Source organism: Entelurus aequoreus, linkage group LG16, assembly GCF_033978785.1.
Source record: "Entelurus aequoreus isolate RoL-2023_Sb linkage group LG16, RoL_Eaeq_v1.1, whole genome shotgun sequence".
NCBI classification, from domain to species: Eukaryota; Metazoa; Chordata; class Actinopteri; order Syngnathiformes; family Syngnathidae; genus Entelurus; species Entelurus aequoreus.
Window position 1 is genome coordinate 45864013 of NC_084746.1, and position 20421 is coordinate 45884433.

Below are 20421 nucleotides of genomic sequence, written 5' to 3' on the forward strand. Positions count from 1 at the left end.
CGCCGGTCTTCTGAAGTGCTATTTAGCAGCTGGTTTGAATCAAAGAAATTTACTGGAACTCTTGTTTCTGACATTTACGTTAAATAAGTTTCTGATTTTTTTTTTCCTTTTGTCTTTCAGAGGGAAGCTCGTGCATCAAGGCTAACGCTCAGTCGTGTGGGGATTGCATCCAATTGCCCGAGTCATGCGGATGGTGTGCGGATGAGGTCAGTTGATGTGGGTGTGAAAGAATCAGGTCATGGCTTCAGTTTTGCTTGATGTCCTCATGTGTATCTGGACTCAGCCAGGTTCAGTTTGTGTCTGCTTCTAATTTCCTAGTTATGTCCTCATTTCATTAGCGTGTGTTCCATCAGGCGCTCAGTGCTGCTGCAGGTTCTAGTCTGATTTCAAACTACTGGTATACACTTTCATTTGCAACATGCATGTTCTCCTGTGCTCGGTCATTGTGCAAGTTAGCATGTTGCTGCTTGCCACTTTCTGCAAATTCCTTTGCCTTGATAGCAAATGTTTACGCTTCACTGGCTTCAATATTTAATCCAAGTCCAGCTCACATGCTGCTGATTTAATCCAAGTCCAACTCACCTGCTGCTGGTGTGCTTGCAAATACAAAAATAGAACCTTTACCAAGGGGCATAAAATTATTTTTTTCATTATTACTTTTTTGTCTGCTGATTGGCTGGCAGACATTGCATGGTTATGTTGCCTTCCAGTAAGATGTGTCACATCCCTTAAATATAAGCCATTATATTAAATGCTTGATGAATTATGGTTGCCACTCTTGGTCTGTGCTTTAAGAATAAAAACAATCATTAGTAAATACTAAAAAACTATGCCATGGCTGAAACTAGGCTACCTAAGGAGGAGGGGGGTTCAATGTTCATTGATAGTCGAATCTTATTCCTCCAAAGCTAATTGTTGACTGTTCTAAGAATCTTCTAGAAATAAGTACACATTTCCATTTCTATCTTTAACCTCACTAAAACGGAATGGTTCCTTCTCAGGGCTTCCTCTTGACGGGCGAGTCAAAGTCTACCCGCTGTGACGACATTGAGTCCCTGAAAGCCAGGAAGTGCGACGTGACAAAGATTGAGAACCCACGCGGGAGCATTACCATCAACAAGGACATACCTGTCACCAACCGCAACAAGGATCAGACAGATAAGCCCAAGCCTGAGCAGATCACGCAGATTCAGCCTCAGAAACTCACTCTGACGCTCAGATCCGGTCAGTGGTTTGATCTTGACATGAATGTAAAACAAAGGGAATTTGATCATGAATGTGTGTTTTGGTTCTTCAGGACAGCCTCAAACTTTTGATCTGAAATTCAAGCGAGCTGAAGACTACCCTATCGACCTGTACTACCTCATGGACCTGTCCTTCTCCATGAAGGATGATCTGGACAACGTCAAGAACCTTGGAACAGACCTGATGAAGGAAATGCAGACCATCACCTCTGACTTCCGAATTGGTGAGGAAAAGCCTTCATGGCAGTGTGGGTTGCGCTATATAGAAGATTTACGATATAAATTATATAAATTTGGCCGACGATAGAGGTGTTAATACTATTGTTATATCGTGATAATGCATGTTGATGACACAAAGTAGCGACCAACGTCCCTCCACAGTGCAAAGCCACTTCCAAATTAGCAATCCTCGCCTCTATGATGAATGAATGAATGAATGAATGAATTATCTTTACTGTCATTGTGCATGTACAGGTACAGGTCCAACGAAATTTAGGTTGCTTCCCTAAGGTGCTTTGCATTTTAAAAAAAAAAGAAGAAACCACACAATATACAAAAACAACACAATATACACAATATGCAATATGGCCTAAGACCACTCTAAGAGGCAATGTAAAAAAACGAGACAGTAAAAAGTATAAAGTGACTAGTGAACTGACTAGAGAGGAGTAATGCTGGTTCCCAGTGTGCTGAGGGGGTGGGGGTCAGCATTTCCTACCTCCTATGCCAGACCTGGGCATTCTGCGGCCCACGGGCCGCATCCGGCCCTTTGTACGTCCCTGTCCGGCCCGCGTGAGGCCAATTATAAATTACAAAATAAATTTTAAAAAGTATCTATTTCGAGTGTGCAATACAACGGTGCTGCTTTTGTTTTGAAAAGCGTTATTTGTATTACTTCCGTGTGGACGTATGCTCGTGCGCGCAGCGGCAATCACAAATACAAAATCAATTAAAAAAAACATCTTTGTCGTGCGTGCAAAACAACTGTGCTGCTTTTATTTTGAAAAGTGTTATATGTGCGTATGTCCTGTGAGGGAAGGCGCACAGCGACAAGTGATGCCCGGTTATCCCCGAGACGCTAAAAAGAGAAAAGTTGATGACGAATGGCGTGTTTTAAAAAGACATGGACTGCCAAGTAAAGGTAAAGCTGTGTGCTTATTTGTGGTACACACGTTGCTGTGTTTAAAGAATATAGTGTAACGACCTGCTGAAGTAGATGTTGTCTTCTTGAGTTGCGTAAATGAGAAGTGAGGAGACGTGCGTGTGGAAGGAACGAGATAAGTTGAGCTGTGTTAGTATAGCTTGCTCAATAAAAGTTTAAAAATTGCGTCAGACTTGGTGTGCACTTCTTCTGTACGCTACAATTGGTGGCAGAAGTAAAACTTTGCGCATACTGCGCTGCTTGTGTGCTACGTCATCGGGAGGTACGTGCCACGTGAGGAGCTCGCCGCAAAGAGAGAGAGAGAGAGACACAGAGAGAGAGAGAGACAGCGTTTACAGGTGCAGCCACGCTGCTTGCCACGGGGGGAATTCCGCCCTCAATGACGACTCCCAGGTTTGATGGCAAGGCGAACTGGGAGGCATTTCATCCCACTTGTGACATCAATTGTAGCGTCCAGAAGAAGTGCACACCAAGTCTGACGCTCTTTTTAAACTTTTATTGAGCATGCTATACTAACACAGCTCAACTTATCTCGTTCTTTCCAAAAGGAAAACCAATCCTCACTCCTCATTTCCGCAACAGCAACGCTTCTTCCTTCTTCGCCAATCACCTTACAGGCGTGCTACGTTCACAACAAAGAGGATGCAGGATGAAGTGACAGAAATTGAAATTTTTGTATTGTAATATACATCAGGAAGTGTTGTGTAAGAAAGTGTTAAAAATAAAACCATCAAAAGCCATCTGCTTTTGTATAAAGATAAGTTAGGTTAAATGAAAATATTATTATTATCTATCTTACGGTATATCAAAAATAATTTGTGCAAAATTTAATTGAAATATTGTCGGTGTGGCCCTCCAGCAGTGCTCGGGTTGCTCATGCGGCCCCCGGTAAAAATTAATTGCCCACCCCTGTCCTATGCTGTGCAGGCATTTTATTTTGGATTAAAATATGTAAATAAATATGATAAATATTGTCCAGTTGGCGTGTAATCGCTGATTGCACAGTCCCGGATCGTGATTGGCCGGTGGCATGAGTTTTTTTTATTTTCATTATTATTTTTTATTTTTTATTTTTTATTTTCTACATTCCAGCTGCGTTTAGTGCAGTTATGGCCCGGGGGTAGAAACTGTTCTTGAGTCTATTTGTGCGGGTTCGCATGGGTCTGAAACGTCTGCCGGAAGGCAGCCGATCGAAGTGGCTGTTGCCGGGGTGGGATGGGTCCTTGAGTATGTTGGCTGCCTTCTTCAGGCAGCGGGAGTTGTACAGTTCTTCCAGGGAGGGTAGGGGGCACCCGATGATTTTTTGGGCCGATTTGACGACCCTGGGGAGTAAACAAAGTTTCTTACAAGTAGCATTATCACTAGAGGACAGAGAATACCGTAGTTAAACATGCTACTCTAAACACTGCAGGAGGATATGCTGACGCAAGCTCGCGCTCTTGAATGTAAACAAAGGTGGTCGGATCGATGCAAATATTGACTGTAATCGTACAACGTATAATATAGTATGGTCAATACCACAGTGATTAGATCAATATTGTGTATTTTTGTCGTTTTTTTATTGTTTACCAACTCAGGAAATAAGTTCCTGGACACAGGAAGACTTTCAGGGCAGAAACTAGAGGATTTATATCAGAGCAAATAGTAGAAAATAATTAGTTAAAATATTTGATATTGTTACACAGCCATCCTGTGTTTTTATCTGATTATAATTGTGATAAAAAATGTAATCATTTAATGATCTTGAAAATTTAGTATCAGTATCAACATTTTTATGACCGATACTGCCCCTGTAACTACTTGATTGGATCGATACCCAAATTTGTGGTATTGCCCTAAACTAATGTAAAATATCAAACAGAATTATAAATGCTCATTACATTTACATTACATTACAGAAGTGTAGATAGAAACATGTTGCAACAGAAAGTAACCAGATTGTAACGTTAAATTATCAAGTAGATGAGTAATAGTTTTGTTAAAATAATTAGGGCTGTCAAAGTTAACATATTATTATCACGTTAACTATAAGTTCTTTTAACAGCAACAGTTTTTTTGAACTGGCGAGTAACGCACACACGTCCTTTCTGACCCTGTGGCCGTTCCGTAGCGTAGTAAACCGTGGCGGTCTTCACTCATTACTGATGAGCCACAAGCAGGAACATAGCGAGCAGAAATGCCCAAAAAAAGGGTACATTATGCAAATATCAGAACCAAAACCATAGCAAGTTGTTCTCCCGTCAAGAAAGGACTATTTTTATTTGCAAGCCGTCTTCACTGCGGCAAATGTCTGATGCACGCTTTGTTCAAAGAGGTGGGTGGAGCTTTACTTCCGTGTTTGGATTACAGTTAAGGTGAATTGATAACATAAAATGTAGATGGTTACTGTGACTGCTTTAGTAAGATGGCATAAAATCTCAACAGAAGTGAAAGAAGGCAAGAAGTGGAGAGGGACCTTTTTATTGCAGTCAGGTCCGTCGAAACATGTCAAGCCACCTTCTCAAACTAATCACACACTTCTGGCTTCAAAATTAAAGCGCTAGGCTTTACATCTGGTGTAAGTACACTCACAAAATAAAAATGGCTTACATTATAATTATGCTTTGTCAAAGATGTTGAGTTTTGTTTGTCTTTGAATTTTTGTGGCAGGCGGAAATACTGTGTATATTCTTTTATAACATGTTATGGTTGAGTTCTCAATTACACAATGTTTAGCAGGCTGAATATTATACTTTTTAATAAATAGATGTAAAAACAATATGACTGCTATTAACTTATACAACATGTAATGTAATGTACAGAATATCAGAAGCATTAATTCAGCTTACCAAACATCTTTGACAATAAAAGCATGATTGTAACAATCCACATTTTGTGTTAATAATGTGTGAAACTGGTATCTAAACATGGTGTAGCTCCTCCTCTAAATGCAAGTGCTTCTACAGCAGGAATATAATTCTGTATTTCTACAAAATACAAAATCTGACAAGACACTGCAGGTTGTTGTTTTTTAATTGTCATTAAAAGCGTAGTTATGTTGTTTTTGTGTTAAACAGTTAAAAAAAACACAGTGTTTAAATGACATTTCATTAAAACTAATTGTCCAGTCTTGGTATTAAAAACTTGAAAATTGTCAGTTTAGGGTACATTTATTAATAATGAAACATTATATCTATCTGCGATTATCGCGATAAATTTTCTGATAACAATGCGATTAATCGCGATTGGGTATTTTAATCGTTTGACAGCCCTAAAATTAATACAATCAGAAATGACACAGTATGTTACTGCATACATCAGCAGCTAAATTAGGAACCTTTGTAACCTGTTTTGAAGTAGTTTATTAATGTAGTATTTGCACTCACAGAGAAAGCGAAAACAAGAATAGAGTAAAGGGTAGTTGTAAATTTAAGAGATGGTGGCAGTTTATTCTAAAGAAAGGGTCCTCAGTATTTAAGCGTGCATTTCTTAGTTGTCATTCTACTTAAAAGTAATGACAGTGTCTTGTTATGTATGTATTTCAGAAGAAAATGTAAAAAAAATATGGAAAACTATTAGTAAATCAACAAACAAATATACATACTTGTACATAAAAATAGATGTACAATATATGTTCACAATTAATATTGTCAAAATACTGTCTTTTTTTGAAAGGAGTAGTAGATGAATACAGTCTATTTAAAAAAAAAAAATTTTGGATTAGTAAGATATTATAAACGTATGACAGACAAGTATCACCCCAAATACTATTGCAATACATTACATGTTATGTTATATTCAATTCAATTCAATTCAATTATTTATTTATTTCGTACTTGGATGTGTACATTTCAACAACATTTCAACAATCTCACATACCTTACTGCATTCAATACACAGCCATGTCGAAAAGGAACAGGATGAAGAAAATCTTATATTTCCTGCCCCTTCGCACAAAAGAAACATTTTCTTGGTATTTCTTTGCCGGTAGTGCATTAGAACATCCAATGCAACAAATCAATACAAAACAATATATCACATATGCACACACAGGCACCCACACCCACACGCACCCACCCACCAGGGGCGTAGACTCTAGAGTAGTAAAAAAGGCTACAGGACATGTATGACCCAGTTGACTAGAAAAGTTATTGTTGCCTAAAAACTACAAGTTTGTACCCCTACCCAGTGCACACACTCATAGAAATTAATAGAACAAACAATCAATGAAAAGAATAAACAAGCAAGATAAGTTGAACAAAAAATAAATAAACAAAACAAAAACTGAAAAAATAAGGCAATCACTCAAACCAAACAAACTGAAAAAGAACAAGGCAATCATCCAAACCAAACAAACTGAAAAAGAATAAGGAAATCATTCAAACCAAACAAAACTGAATAGAACAAGGCTATCATAACAAGGTATCATTCAAACCAAACAAAGCTAAGAACAATGTGATCATTCAACCAAGGATCCCTAGTGCATGTCGATAAAGGAAAAAAAAAAAAAAAAAAAAAATGAAAGGAAAGCTAGACTATACAATACCTACAGTCATGTAGGATAATGTAAGCGTTGTTTTTTTTGTGTGTTTATTATTATTTTTATTTTTTATTTTTATTTTTTTCCCCTTATTTTTCCCTTTGCGTCCCTTTTGTCAGTGCTCATATAACATCATAGTTCTGTTTTTAAAGACTTTTTTTAATTGAAATGTGTTTTTACATTGCTTTATTTCATTATGGAGAGAGTTCCAGAGTTTTACTCCCACCACTGATGTACACATTTGTTTTGATGTTGTTCGTGCAAGCTGATGCTTAAAGTGCCCTTTCCTTCTTCCTTCTTTTTCTATTAAAGTGAAATTTTTTTGTAGATTTGTTGGTAGCTCTTGACTACTAGCCCTGAACATAACCAATAATGTCTGCTGCTCAACTAGTTCATAAAATTTGTAAAGTCCTGAGCTAATAAATAATCCATTTGTGTGCTCTCTATAACCTGTTTTGTGTATGATTCTGATCGCTCTCTTCTGAAGGAGGTACAGTGGCTTTGTGTTACTCTTATATGTACTACCCCATATTTCCACACAATAATTGATATAAGGCAGTACAAGTGCACAATACAGTGTACGCATTGCTTTATAATCTAATACATCTTTTACCTTATTTAATATAAATATACTTTTAGCCATCTTTTTTCTAACATGTGAGATATGCGATTTCCAACTAATATTATCATCTAAAATCACTCCCAAAAATCTAATCTCAGAGACTTTTTCAATGCTTGTTCCAGCTATTGACAGTACAATATTTTCAGGCTTTTTTCTCTTACTAAAAATCATGAACTTAGTTTTTTTCAAATTCAATGATAATTTGTTAACGTCAAACCATTTTTTGAGTTTGACCATTTCCTGTTCCATACTCTTTAGTAATTCATTTAAGTCATGTCCAGAGCTGTAAAAGTTGGTATCGTCAGCAAATAATACAAAATTGAGTAATTTTGACACATCACAGATATCATTTATGTATAAAATAAATAGTTTCGGTCCCAGAACAGACCCTTGTGGAATTCCACACTTAATACTCATATTTTCAGATGTATTAGCAGCATATTGTACATATTGTTGTCTGTTATTCAAGTAGCTATTTAACCAATCTAAAACTATTCCTCTCACACCGTATGAATGTAATTTGGATAAAAGGATAGAGTGATCGATTGTGTCAAACGCTTTCTTAAGGTCTATAAACACCCCTACTGTGTATTTCTTACTATCGGTGGCTGTTGTTATGTCCTCAATTATGTTCATCACAGCAGAGGCAGTAGATCTGTTTGAACGAAATCCATACTGGCTCTCGCTCAACAACTTGTTTTTTTCAATAAAATGGTCTAATTTTTGTACAAATATTTTTTCAAGCACCTTAGAGAATTGGGACAGAAGTGATACCGGTCTGTAATTAGTAAACATGTGCTTATCCCCATCTTTAAAGAGTGGAATAACCTTTGCTACCTTCATTCTATCTGGGAAGGTCCCTGTATTGAAAGAGAGATTGAAGATATAGCAGAGAGGCTCAATGATGCAGTCAATTGTCTTTTTTACAATTATCATATCTAACCCATCATCGTCTGTTGATGTTTTGTTCTTTAATTTATTTACAATTGTTATAATTTCATTTTCACTGACTTCTCCCAAAAACATTGACTTAAGTACTCTGCCTCCACCTCCCAACCCATTCTGAAATGACCCATCATCATGTTTTTCTATATTTTCTGCTAGTTTTGGACCTACGTTTACAAAAAATGAGTTAAACTCATTTGCCACTTCGTCCATATTTTTTATTATCTTTTCTTCTTTTACAAAGTGGTTTGGCGGGCTGATAGGTCCCGGTGTGCTTCCCATCACCTTTTTCAATATGTTCCATGTTCCTTTGATATTGGCTTCATTTTTTTCTAACAAGTTACTATAATAGTCTTTTTTGGCTTGTCTCATTATTGTTGTCAACCTGTTTTTATAAACCTTATATTTAATTTCTGCTGCATTTGTCCTAGATTTTAAAAATACCTTGTAAAGTCTATTTTTCTTTTTACATGCATTCTGTAGTCCCCTTGTGATCCAAGGAGTTTCACTGTAATTGTCCTTTTGTTTATATAGCATATTTGGGCAATGTTTTTCATACAGTGATAAATATATATTTAAAAAAGCTTCATATGCATCATTTACCTCTCCTACATATACCTCCATCCAATCCCTTTCAAGAAGGTCGCTTCTAAACATGTCAATTGTCGCTTCGGTTCTTAATCTTTTCCTTACATATTTGTGGGCTGTTTCTTCTCTCTCCCTGTTGACTTGACAGTCCCCCTCATTGATTTGGCACTCATAAGTAAAAAATACAGGTAGATGGTCGCTGATATCATTAACTACCAATCCACTCTTGATTTTGTTTTTTTCTACAACATTTATAAAGATATGATCAATCAGTGTGGCGCACGTTGTTGTTATTCGACTTGGTTTGGTGATCAACGGATATAATCCTTTACTATACAGTATCTCTAGATATTCGCTTGTTGATGTATTTCTAGGAGCGCTCAGCAAATCAATATTTAGATCCCCACACATGACATATGTTTTCTTTTCATTTAGATGGCACAGTATTTCTTCAAGTTTATCATTAAATTCATCTACTCTGGACCTCGGTGCCCTATATACACACGTAACGATGACATTTCTCTTCCTTTCCATCTCAATCTCCACAGTTATACATTCAAGCAAATCATCAATAACCATCGTCATACGTTCTACTGCTTTGCATTTCAAGTCACGGTGGACAAGCAGGGCCACGCCCCCTCCCCTTTTATTTATTCTATTACTGTGATGCAGCTCATAATTATCGATGGAGAAGTCGATACCTCTCTCCTCATCTATCCATGTTTCTGTCAGAGCTATTATTTTGAATTTACTTTTCAAGTTACTCAGATACTCTTTGATTTTATTAAAATTTGCATATGCGCTTCTACAGTTGAAGTGTATTAGAGAAAAGTTATTGTCTAGACTAACACTATCATTAAGCTGTTCCTCTGTATAGTAATCACACAAGGAATTAATTGAGTTGAACAGATGTTTATCTGGGTCAACTTGACATTCAAAGTCATGCAATTTGTAATCTATGTATTCAGATCCTGACGGATGATTTTCAGTTGTCTCAGCCATTATGGGTTGATGTTATATTGCCAGTGCACAGTAATAGAATAATTGATATGCTCATAATATAATAAATATACTCATGACATAATAAATATGCTGATGTTGTATTCCCAATGCTAAACTCATGACATAATAAATATGCTGATGTTATATTCCAAATGCTAAACTCATGACATAATAAATATGCTGATGTTATATTCCCAATGCTAAACTCATGACATACTGAATAGGCTGATGTTATATTCCCAATGCTAAACTCATGACATAATAAATATGCTGATGTTATATTCCCAATGCTAAACTCATGACATAATAAATATGCTGATGTTATATTCCCAATGCTAAACTCATGACATAATAAATATGCTGATGTTATATTCCCAATGCTAAACTCATGACATAATACATATGCTGATGTTATATTCCCAATGCTAAACTCATGACATAATAAATATGCTGATGTTATATTCTCAATGCTAAACTCATGACATAATAAATATGCTGATGTTATATTCCCAATGCTAAACTCATGACATAATAAATATGCTGATGTTATATTCCCAAAGCTAAACATGATCATAGTTGTCATATAGAAATAGCATGACGTCATAGTATAGTATATAAATATAATGATTGATATAGTATAGGCATAGTATTTGTGGTTGTAGGATGGCATCATGGTGGTTAACATGGATGTACTGTAGTTGTGCCACTCATACCTTCCCAGGCTGCGGTCCCCCCTTAGCCTGATTACTTGGATCCAGTGTCCATGTCCATGCCCATAAGTCCCCAATCCCGCACCGTCCACGGTATACCCTATCGGATTCTTCCACACCCTCACGACCACCGAATGACATCTCCTGTGTAGATTGACGTTAGTGTTCATATTTCCATACGAGGAGCATAACTCCACGGTGCACATTACACACGCATACTCACACAGCACAGCCACATTCATACCGGTATATACACACTCACTCCAGACACACAAACGCAAAAATAGCAGCATAAATGAGTAAAAATAACAAGTCCAAAACAGTTCCAGCGTCCAGTACAAAATATGTTCCAGTCCAGAAAAGAGCATCGGACCTGCATGACTCAGTATGTTAAACGGCCGACAGATCACGCACCAGTGAGGTGTGGAGAGAAATGTGTCCCAAAAACAGTTCACAAAAATCTGTGACTCAGCTTGGCAAAAAACGCATAGGCCTACTAAAAAAACGTTCAAAAAAGTTATTGACACAGAGGAACCAGTGTGAAAGCATTCGTGCAGCTCGTGTCCATGGGGCTTTGTAAAAAATAAAGTTAGCCTACCGTCTTGTTCAGAGAGGATCCATGCTAGAAACACCAAAATATTGGGAGATGGTAAAAAGGGAGAGATTGAAAGTAGCAGTGCTAATCCCCTCTTCTGCTCACAGTCACACCACTGAGCCCAGGCAAACCAGACAGACGGAGACATAGTCATTTATAAGGGTCGAGGTCTTTTAACTCGCGTATCATGATCACCTTCTCTGCTTCACCATTCAACTTAATGAGCACCTTACAATCTCTGGTCCACGTAGCTTTGATCTTGTCGTCCTTTCGCAGTATGCGTGCCTCTTTGGCTATTTCGGCGTTCTTTGATGTGAGATGTTCATTGATGTACACGTTGGTTCCTTTGAGCAACTTTCCCTGCCTTAGCAGGTTCGTTTTATGTTTGCGATTCACGAACCTCATGATGATGGCGGGTTTGAGCGTTCGGTCCTTTCTCGGAAGAAGGTGACAAGCTGAGATGTTGTTCTTGTCGAAATTAATGTTCATGCTGTTCAGGAAGTTAGCAACCTGGGATTCCAGCGATAGCTGTTCTTCCTCGCTGGGTTCCCCATTGTTCCCCGCCGCGGCAGCTGCAGCATAAGACCTCGGTTTCACATCAATTCCGCTGATTATCACATCTTCCTTCCTTGTAAAAAGCTCCAGGTCCTGGACTCTTTTCTCCTGTTCATGGACTATCTTTTCGAACTTCTCCAGACTGTCCACCTTTGTTTGTAGTGTTTTTATCGTTAGGGAGCTCTCTTCAATCTTTTTCCTGAGCCCCTGCACCTCGGTTAAGAGGTCCACGAGTTGGTTTTGTTTGGTCGATATTTCGCGGACTTCTCTCGCCAAACTCTCCAGCGTTTTGTTTATTTCTCTAATGTTCTTCTCCATCCTGTTTTTTCAGTTTAAAGAGTGGTTAAAAGGGTAGTTTTACTAACAAATAGAGCAGCCGAGAGGCTGCTAATCTCAAGGCGCCGCCATTCAAACGAGGGATGTCCGATAATATTAAACTACAGTTTAATGTGAAGTTGTCAACATACTAGAACGATCACTAAAACAACAAACCTTACTCAAAATATCATATGGATTTCATCATCTTGCTACAGACAAGTTCAGTATGTTGTTTCAAAGTTAATTTTTCATCAACAATAACTATAATAATAATAATAAAAGACCTGCTCCAGTGGCCTTGTGGTTAGTGTCCGCCCTGAGACTGGAAGGTCGTGAGTTCAAACTAGGGCTGCAACTAACGATTAATTTGATAAACGATTAATCTGTCGATTATTACTTCGATTAATAATCGGATAAAAGAGACAAACTACATTTCTATCCTTTCCAGTATTTTATTGAAAACAACCAGCATACTGGCACCATGTTGTGGACATTGGGGGTGCAGCATCCACCAATAATAACACAGAAATGTAACTCATCAGATCAGAACTGAATCAGATATTGTACACGTTTCTGTTGTGAATAATAAAGGATTCATTTTAGGCTGCCTCTGAATAATAGCATGAAATATTCCAGCACCTTCATAACGTTTAGTTATACTAAAGCGTCACTCAAATCTAAATATATTTATATAGCTTTATCGGGCCCGGCTACATTGATTCATTATAAAACCAACCTGAGATATTTCTGTCCGTTACGTTTATTTCCAAATTGGTAACCGTGCGTCTTCTCTCTCAAAACGGAGCCAAATGTGCCGGGGACACATTATCAGCCCCGCGTTGCAACAAAGGCATAACGTTAACGTTACTCACAAAAAAGCTGAACTCATGAATGCCTGTTGCCACTATGGACTTAAAAAGTTACGTACCGTGAGTTCCCTTCATCCATGGCTCCAACATGTTTCCTGTTCAGGTGCTCCTGAAGCAATGTTGTACTTCCGTGCCATTTTGCAGGAAACGGTCTTCTTTGAAGTCTTTAAAGTAAAGTGTTCCCACACTTTTGACGACTTAGGTCGTACACTTTTCTCCATTGAAGCAATAACCTCAAGATGTTTTTCTGCTGAACTATCCATACTGTTTTCCTGCGCCATTTTTCGAATGTTTCCAGCTAAGGAGACGGCGTGGTTACGTGAGCTGCACATGACACATTATTGGCTAGCTTACCTCCACCTCATGAGAGGTAGCCTCAGCGCCGCCCTGGCGCTGTTTTTTTTACTGTTTTTGTACTTATTTTTATTATTGTTTCTCAGCTGTTTGTAAATGTTCCAGTTTATAAATAAAGGTTTATTAAAAAAATAATAATTAAAAAATAAAAAATTTAAAATAAAAATAAAAAGCCTCCGCGCATGCGCATAGCATAGTTCCAATTAATCGATGACTAAATTAATCGCCAACTATTTTTATAATCGATTTAATCGATTAGTTGTTGCAGCCCTAGTTCAAACCCCGGCCGAGTCCTACCAAAGACTGTAAAAATGGGACCCATTGCCTCCCTGCTTGGCACTTGGCATCAAGGGTTGGAAGTGGGGGTTAAATCACCAAATGATTCCCGAGCATGGCCACCGCTGCTGCTCACTGCTCCCCTCACCTCCCAGGGGGTGAACATGGGGATGGATCAAATGCAGAGAATAATTTCACCACACCTAGTGTGTGTGTGATTATCGTTGGGACTTTAACTTTAATAATTTGGTTTGTGACATAATTAACAAGCAAATTTTGATGCCTCAATAAATAAATTCCCCCCTTCTTTATTATAGCTTTTGTTTTTCGTACTAACAATCATTAAAAAAAAAAATTTTTTAATATTAAGTGACAATTTTTTCATTTTAAACCATTAAGAAATATTTGTAAATTGACAGTATCGAAATCCTTGGATAGATATAAAAATATGCCAAGAGTATATTTCTTATCATCTAAATTGTTTGCAATCTTGTCAACAAATTGTAGGAGCGCTTTGAGTACCTTGAAGGTAGAAAAGCGCTATAAAAGTATAACCCATTTATCATTTATTTTTTTTAGGAGCGCCATTTCTGTAGACATTTCTTCTCTAAAACCGTACTGATGAATACACAAAATACAGTTATCAGACAAATGTTTTCCAATTCTTGTACAATCAAATTTTTCCTTCACTTAAGAAAAGACAGGTAACACAGAAATAGGCTGACAGTTATTCAATAAACTAGCATCCCCAGACATAAACAAAGGTGTTACTTTGGCTACTTTTAAATCGCTCGGTACGACACCTGACAGAGAGAAAACTTGTGTAAGGGGTTTTAATCATGGAGGAGGCAAGTTGTTTTACAAGACTGACACCAATGTCATCATGGCCTGGAGCAACATCTTTCATTTTCAGTAGTATTTGAAGTATTTCATTTGGAGTAGGAGGGTCAAACACCTCCAGATGACCATAATCATCATTTTGATTGGTCAAAATAGGATTACCTGACAATACAACGTTTCCAGCCAATGAGGGGCCAACATTACCAAAAAAAAGTCATTAAACCTATTTGCTATATCAAGAGAATTAGACAAATTTCTGACACCATCGGATAACTGAGATGCGATGGAATGCTTCTTGACATTTTTACACAATTTTTCTAACTTTTCAGAGTAATATTTTTTTCTTGGCATCGTTTAGTATTTTAATAAACTGATTTTTTTCACCTCGGTAGCTTTCCAATTATCCAAGTCTGCTTGAGAAAACTGGAGGCTTGATTTTAGTTCCTCAACATCTTTGGACAGGATAAGAACATCTTTAAACATGTTGTGTTCAATGGAAAATGAGAACATTTTTTTTTGTGCAGTATTAGTTTGAGCAGATTGTTTCTCTATTGTTGTGACTTAGATGAAGAGCAGAACATATTTTATGCCCAATGTATGGAAAAATTCCAAGTAATCCCAAAGTGTTCACATTTTTTTTCTTGCAACTGTAAATAATAATAGAACTGATGTGCATTTTTTTATACCTCCTGTTCTTGTTGGCAGCAGCAAAATTACTGGCAAGTGACTTGAATTAGTCTTTTCTTGGTTTTATAACTTTTTGTGCTACTTTTTATGAAACATAAGACAGTTTTTATCAACATACTTCATGAAGTTGTGGATTGTGATACACTGCAAAAAGTCAGAGTTCAAAAACAAGAAAAAAATAATAATAATTTTGGGTATTTGAACTAAGCAAAATGATCTGCTAGTAGAACAAGAAAATTCGGCTTGTCAAGACTTTCCAAAACAAGTAAAATTAGCTAACCTCAATGAAACCCAAAAATACCTTAAAATAAGTATATTCTCACTAATAACAAGTGCACTTTTCTTGGTAGAAAAAAAAGAAGAGATCTTTTTGCTCAATATGTTGAAAAATATTCTAAAATTAAGTAAATGCTAGTGCCATTATCTTGACATAATGATATGCGCTTGGTATCATGATTTTTTTTCATGTTTGAAATAAGAAATTATTACTTTAAAAAAGTAGTTTTATACTTGTGAGTGTTAATGACACATCTTTGCAACAGTTGATATTCTAGTTTCAAGCATGTTTTACTCAATATAGGTCATCAAATCTCAGCAACAAGCTGTAATATCTTACTGAGATCATTTAGGACCAAAACCCTTAAAACAAGTAAAACACTCTAACATAAAATCTGCTTAGTGAGAAGAATGATCTTATCAGACAGAAAATAAGCAAATATCACCCTTATTTGAGATATTTAATCTTACTTAGATTTCAGTTTTTGCAGTGTACTCAGAAGAGTGGATGGTCAGTGCTTTGTGTGATATCTGACAGATAGAAAACTTGGGCCTACTACCTTTGTTCCAGCCTTTTTTCTTGCAACTGTGTATGTATAGCAAATAATACATTGTGATATATATATATAATTATAGCAGGAGGCTGCAATATATATCATGATATAGATTTTAGGCCATATCGCTCATTCCTACCATAGTCCATGAGGAAACACCACTGACAAACGAGTTCAACCATCTTCTCCCTCCGTCAGGCTTCGGCTCCTTCGTGGAGAAGACGGTGATGCCTTACATCAGCACCACTCCTGCCAGATTCAAGAACCCCTGCACGGGCAACCAGAACTGTACCAGCCCTTTCAGCTACAAGAACGTCCTCAAGCTGACCAACAAGGGTGACGAGTTCAACCAGCTCGTCAGTCAGCAGCAGATCTCAGGAAACCTGGACTCTCCTGAGGGAGGCTTTGACGCCATCATGCAGGTGGCCGTGTGCGAGGTGAGAGGACCCCCACCCCAGCCCCTAATGTCTTCATAAACATTAACTATGAAGAAATTCTTTCTCAGGAGCAAATCGGCTGGAGGAACGTCACCCGGTTGCTGGTGTTTTCTACCGACGCTGGGTTCCATTTTGCTGGGGATGGAAAGCTGGGCGGCATCGTCCTCCCCAATGATGGAAAGTGTCACCTGGAGAACAACATGTACACCATGAGTCACTACTACGTAAGATCCTACCACCTTTATGTCCAACCAAACATAGATGCTATTTTCATTTGTTGGATGATTTGTGGTTGCCAGGACTACCCCTCCATCGCCCATTTGGTGCAGAAGCTGAGCGACCACAACATCCAGACCATCTTTGCCGTCACGGAGGAATTCCAGCCGGTTTACAAGGTGTGCACTGAGATGCTACACTGCAAAAAGTCAGTGTTCAAAAACAAGGGAAAAAAATACAAAAATTAGGGGTATTTTCCTTGAACTAAGCAAAATTATCTGCCAATAGAACAGGAAAAATAAGTATATTCTCACTAATAACAAGTGCACTTTTCTTGGTAGAAAAAAAAAAAGAGACCTTTTTGCTCATCATCCATCCATTTCCTACCGCTTGTCCCTTTTTTGGGGTCAATATGTTGAAAAATATTCTTAAATAAAGTAAATGCTAGTGCCATTATCTTGACATAATGATATGCGCTCTGCATTACATTTCTTGAAACCAGCAAACTTATACTAAAAACGAATTTATTGTTCTTAATGGAAAGGCAACAAGGCAAACGCTTGTTACTCTCGGGGTCTCAGGCAAATCATATGGTCTAAAAATGCTTTTTTCCATCGATAACATGACATCATCGCGCCAAGTGCGTGCTCTTTCAGTCAATTAGTGCGCATATAAACAGCCCGGCCCTTGGCCAAATTTTTTTTAATTGTAATTTTGAAGACTTTACCTGAATGTGCATGAACTATTTCTGTTCAAATTTGTTAGAAATGTCACATGTTAAATGTTTAAATATTAACTGTCTGTTTACTGTACTGTGCCAACTGTACTACTATATGAGTACGTATGTTCTATTGTTTCATTGAAAATAAAACCGCAAAGTCCATTTGGCTGTCATCTGTTTTAATTATGAGACACAATTGTGTCAAAGTCATGATTTTTTTTTTCATGCTTGAAATAAGAAATTATTACTTTGAAAAAGTAGTTTTATACTCATGAGTGTTGATGACAACAGTTGATATTCTAGTTTCAAGCATGTTTTACTCAATATAGGTCATAAAATCTCAGCAGCAAGCTGTAATATCTTACTGAGATAATTTAGGACCAAAACACTTAAAACAAGTAAAACATTCAAACATAAAATCTGCTTAGTAAGAAGAAATATCTTATCAGACAGAAAATAAGCAAATTTCACCCTTATTTGAGATATTTAATCTTACTTAGATTTCAGTTTTTGCAGTGTAGAAGTGTTAAAAATGTGTTCAACTTGTCACGTGTCAGTTTATCACACTCATTTCCTGTGCAGGAGCTGAAAAATCTCATTCCCAAATCGGCCGTCGGCACGCTGTCGTCCAACTCCAGCAACGTGATCAAGCTCATCATCGACGCCTACAACGTGAGTGCATGATACCTTTCTTCTCGGATCACACCAGACAGAAACTTTATCTTTTTTAAATTCCCTTTGTAGTCCTTGTCGTCTGAAGTCATTCTGGAAAACAGCAGGCTCCCAGAAGGAGTTTCCATCAACTACAAGTCCATCTGTAAGAATGGCGTGGAGGGAACCGGCGAGAACGGCAGGAAGTGCTCCAACATCTCCATCGGAGATGAAGTACGTACGCTGGCTCTTCAGGTCTTGTCCACTGTAGAACACGTCTCATTATGTCCCGGTCGTCCTCAGGTCACCTTTAAGATCTCCATCGAGTCCCAGAAGTGTCCATCACACGGCAAGGCCGAGAGCATAAAGATCAAACCTCTGGTTTCACCGAGGAGGTGGAGGTGGTCCTCAACTTCATTTGCAACTGCAAGTGCTCCACTGAGGGCGAGCCCAACAGCAAGAAGTGTGACAAGGGCCAAGGCACCTTCGAGTGCGGCGCATGCAAGTGAGTGCCGCCATCTTAACTCCTCGCCCACTTTGCAGACAACTCTGCGACCATCTTCTACATTGCAAGAAAGTCAGTGTTCAAAAAACAAGAAAAAAATAATACAAAATGAGGGTTATTTTATTTGAACTAAGCAAAATTATCTGCCAATAGAACAAGAAAATTTGTCTTGTCAAGACTTTCCAAAACAAGTAAAATTAGCTAACCTCAATGAACCCAAAAATAGCTTAAAATACGGTAAGTATATTCTCACTAATAAAAAGTGCACTTTTCTTTGTAGAAAAAAAAGAGACCTTTTTGCTCAATATGTTGAAAAATATTCTTAAATTAAGTAAGTGCTAGTGCCATTATCTTGACATAATGATATGCGCTTTCTTGAAACCAGCAAACTTATACTAAAAACTAATTTATTGTTCTTAATGGAAGGCAACAAGGCAACCGCTTGTTACTCTCGGGGTCTCCTAGCCGCTCAGGCAAATCATATGGTCTAAAAATGGATTTTCCCATCCATAACGTGACATCATCGCGCCAAGTGCGTGCTCTTTCAGTCAATTAGTGCGCATATATACAGCCCGGCCCCCGGCCCAAAAATGTTTTATTGTAATTTTGAAGAATTCATCTGAATGTGCATGAACTATTTCTGTTCAAAATAGTTAGAAATGTCACATGTTAAATGTTTAAATATTAACTGTCAGTTTACCGTACTGTGCCAACTGTACAACTAAATGAGTATGTATTGGCTGTCATCTGTTAATTATGAGACACAATTGTGTCAAAGTCGTGTTTTTTTTTCATGCTTGAAATAAGAAATTATTACTTTAAAAAAGTAGTTTTATACTTGTGAGTGTTGATGACACAGCTTTGCAACAGTTGATATTCAAGTTTCAAGCATGTTTTACTCAATATAGGTCATCAAATCTCAGCAACAAGCCGTAATATCTTACTGAGATAATTTAGGACCAAAACCCTTAAAACAAGTAAAACACACTAACATAAAATCTGCTTAGTGAGAAGAATTATCTTATCAGACAGAAAATAAGCAAATATCACCCTTATTTGAGATATTTCATCTTACTTAGATTTCAGTTTTTGCAGTGTACTGATTGCTTGCTGCCTTCCAGGTGTAACGAAGGGCGTATCGGGCGCCTCTGCGAATGCAGCACCGACGAGGTGCGGACGGAGGACTTGGACGCCAACTGCAGGAAGGACAACGGCACCGACATTTGCAGCAACTACGGCGACTGCGTGTGCGGAACTTGCGAGTGTAAGAAGAGGGAGAATGCCGCCGAGATCTACACTGGGAAGTACTGCGACTGTGACAACTTTAACTGCGACCGCTCCAACAACAAGCTCTGTGGAGGTACACACCTGCCAGCAAGTCTTCAATGCCAGGAAATCAATTGAATGTACTGCCTTAACTGGAAAAAATACAATTCATCCTCTTAGTTTGGTCATTTTGGGTTTCATTATAATTGTGAGTTCACTAATAATACTGAGTACAATACCGCATTTTTCGGATTATAAGTCGCTCCGGAGTATAAGTCGCACCGGACGAAAATGCATAATAAAAAAGGAGAAAAAAAACATATAAGTTGCACTAGAGTAAAAGTCGCATTTTTAGCCCACGATGAGCTTTTTTTAGTTTTTTTCATTTCAGTAAGAGTAGCCTCCGCTTTTCGCCAGTCCCTTACAAGTTTCTCGCTCACTCCAAACTTTCGTTCTGCTGCTCGATTGCCGTTTTCTGTTGCATATTTCACTGCTTCCAGCTTGTAACC

The 20421-nt window shown here is 37.8% G+C and overlaps 1 pseudogene; it reads left to right on the plus strand.

Annotated features, from left to right (window-relative positions):
* LOC133631079 (integrin beta-1-like) overlaps window positions 1–20421 on the plus strand; it is a 63363-nt pseudogene that overhangs the window by 26880 nt on the left and 16062 nt on the right.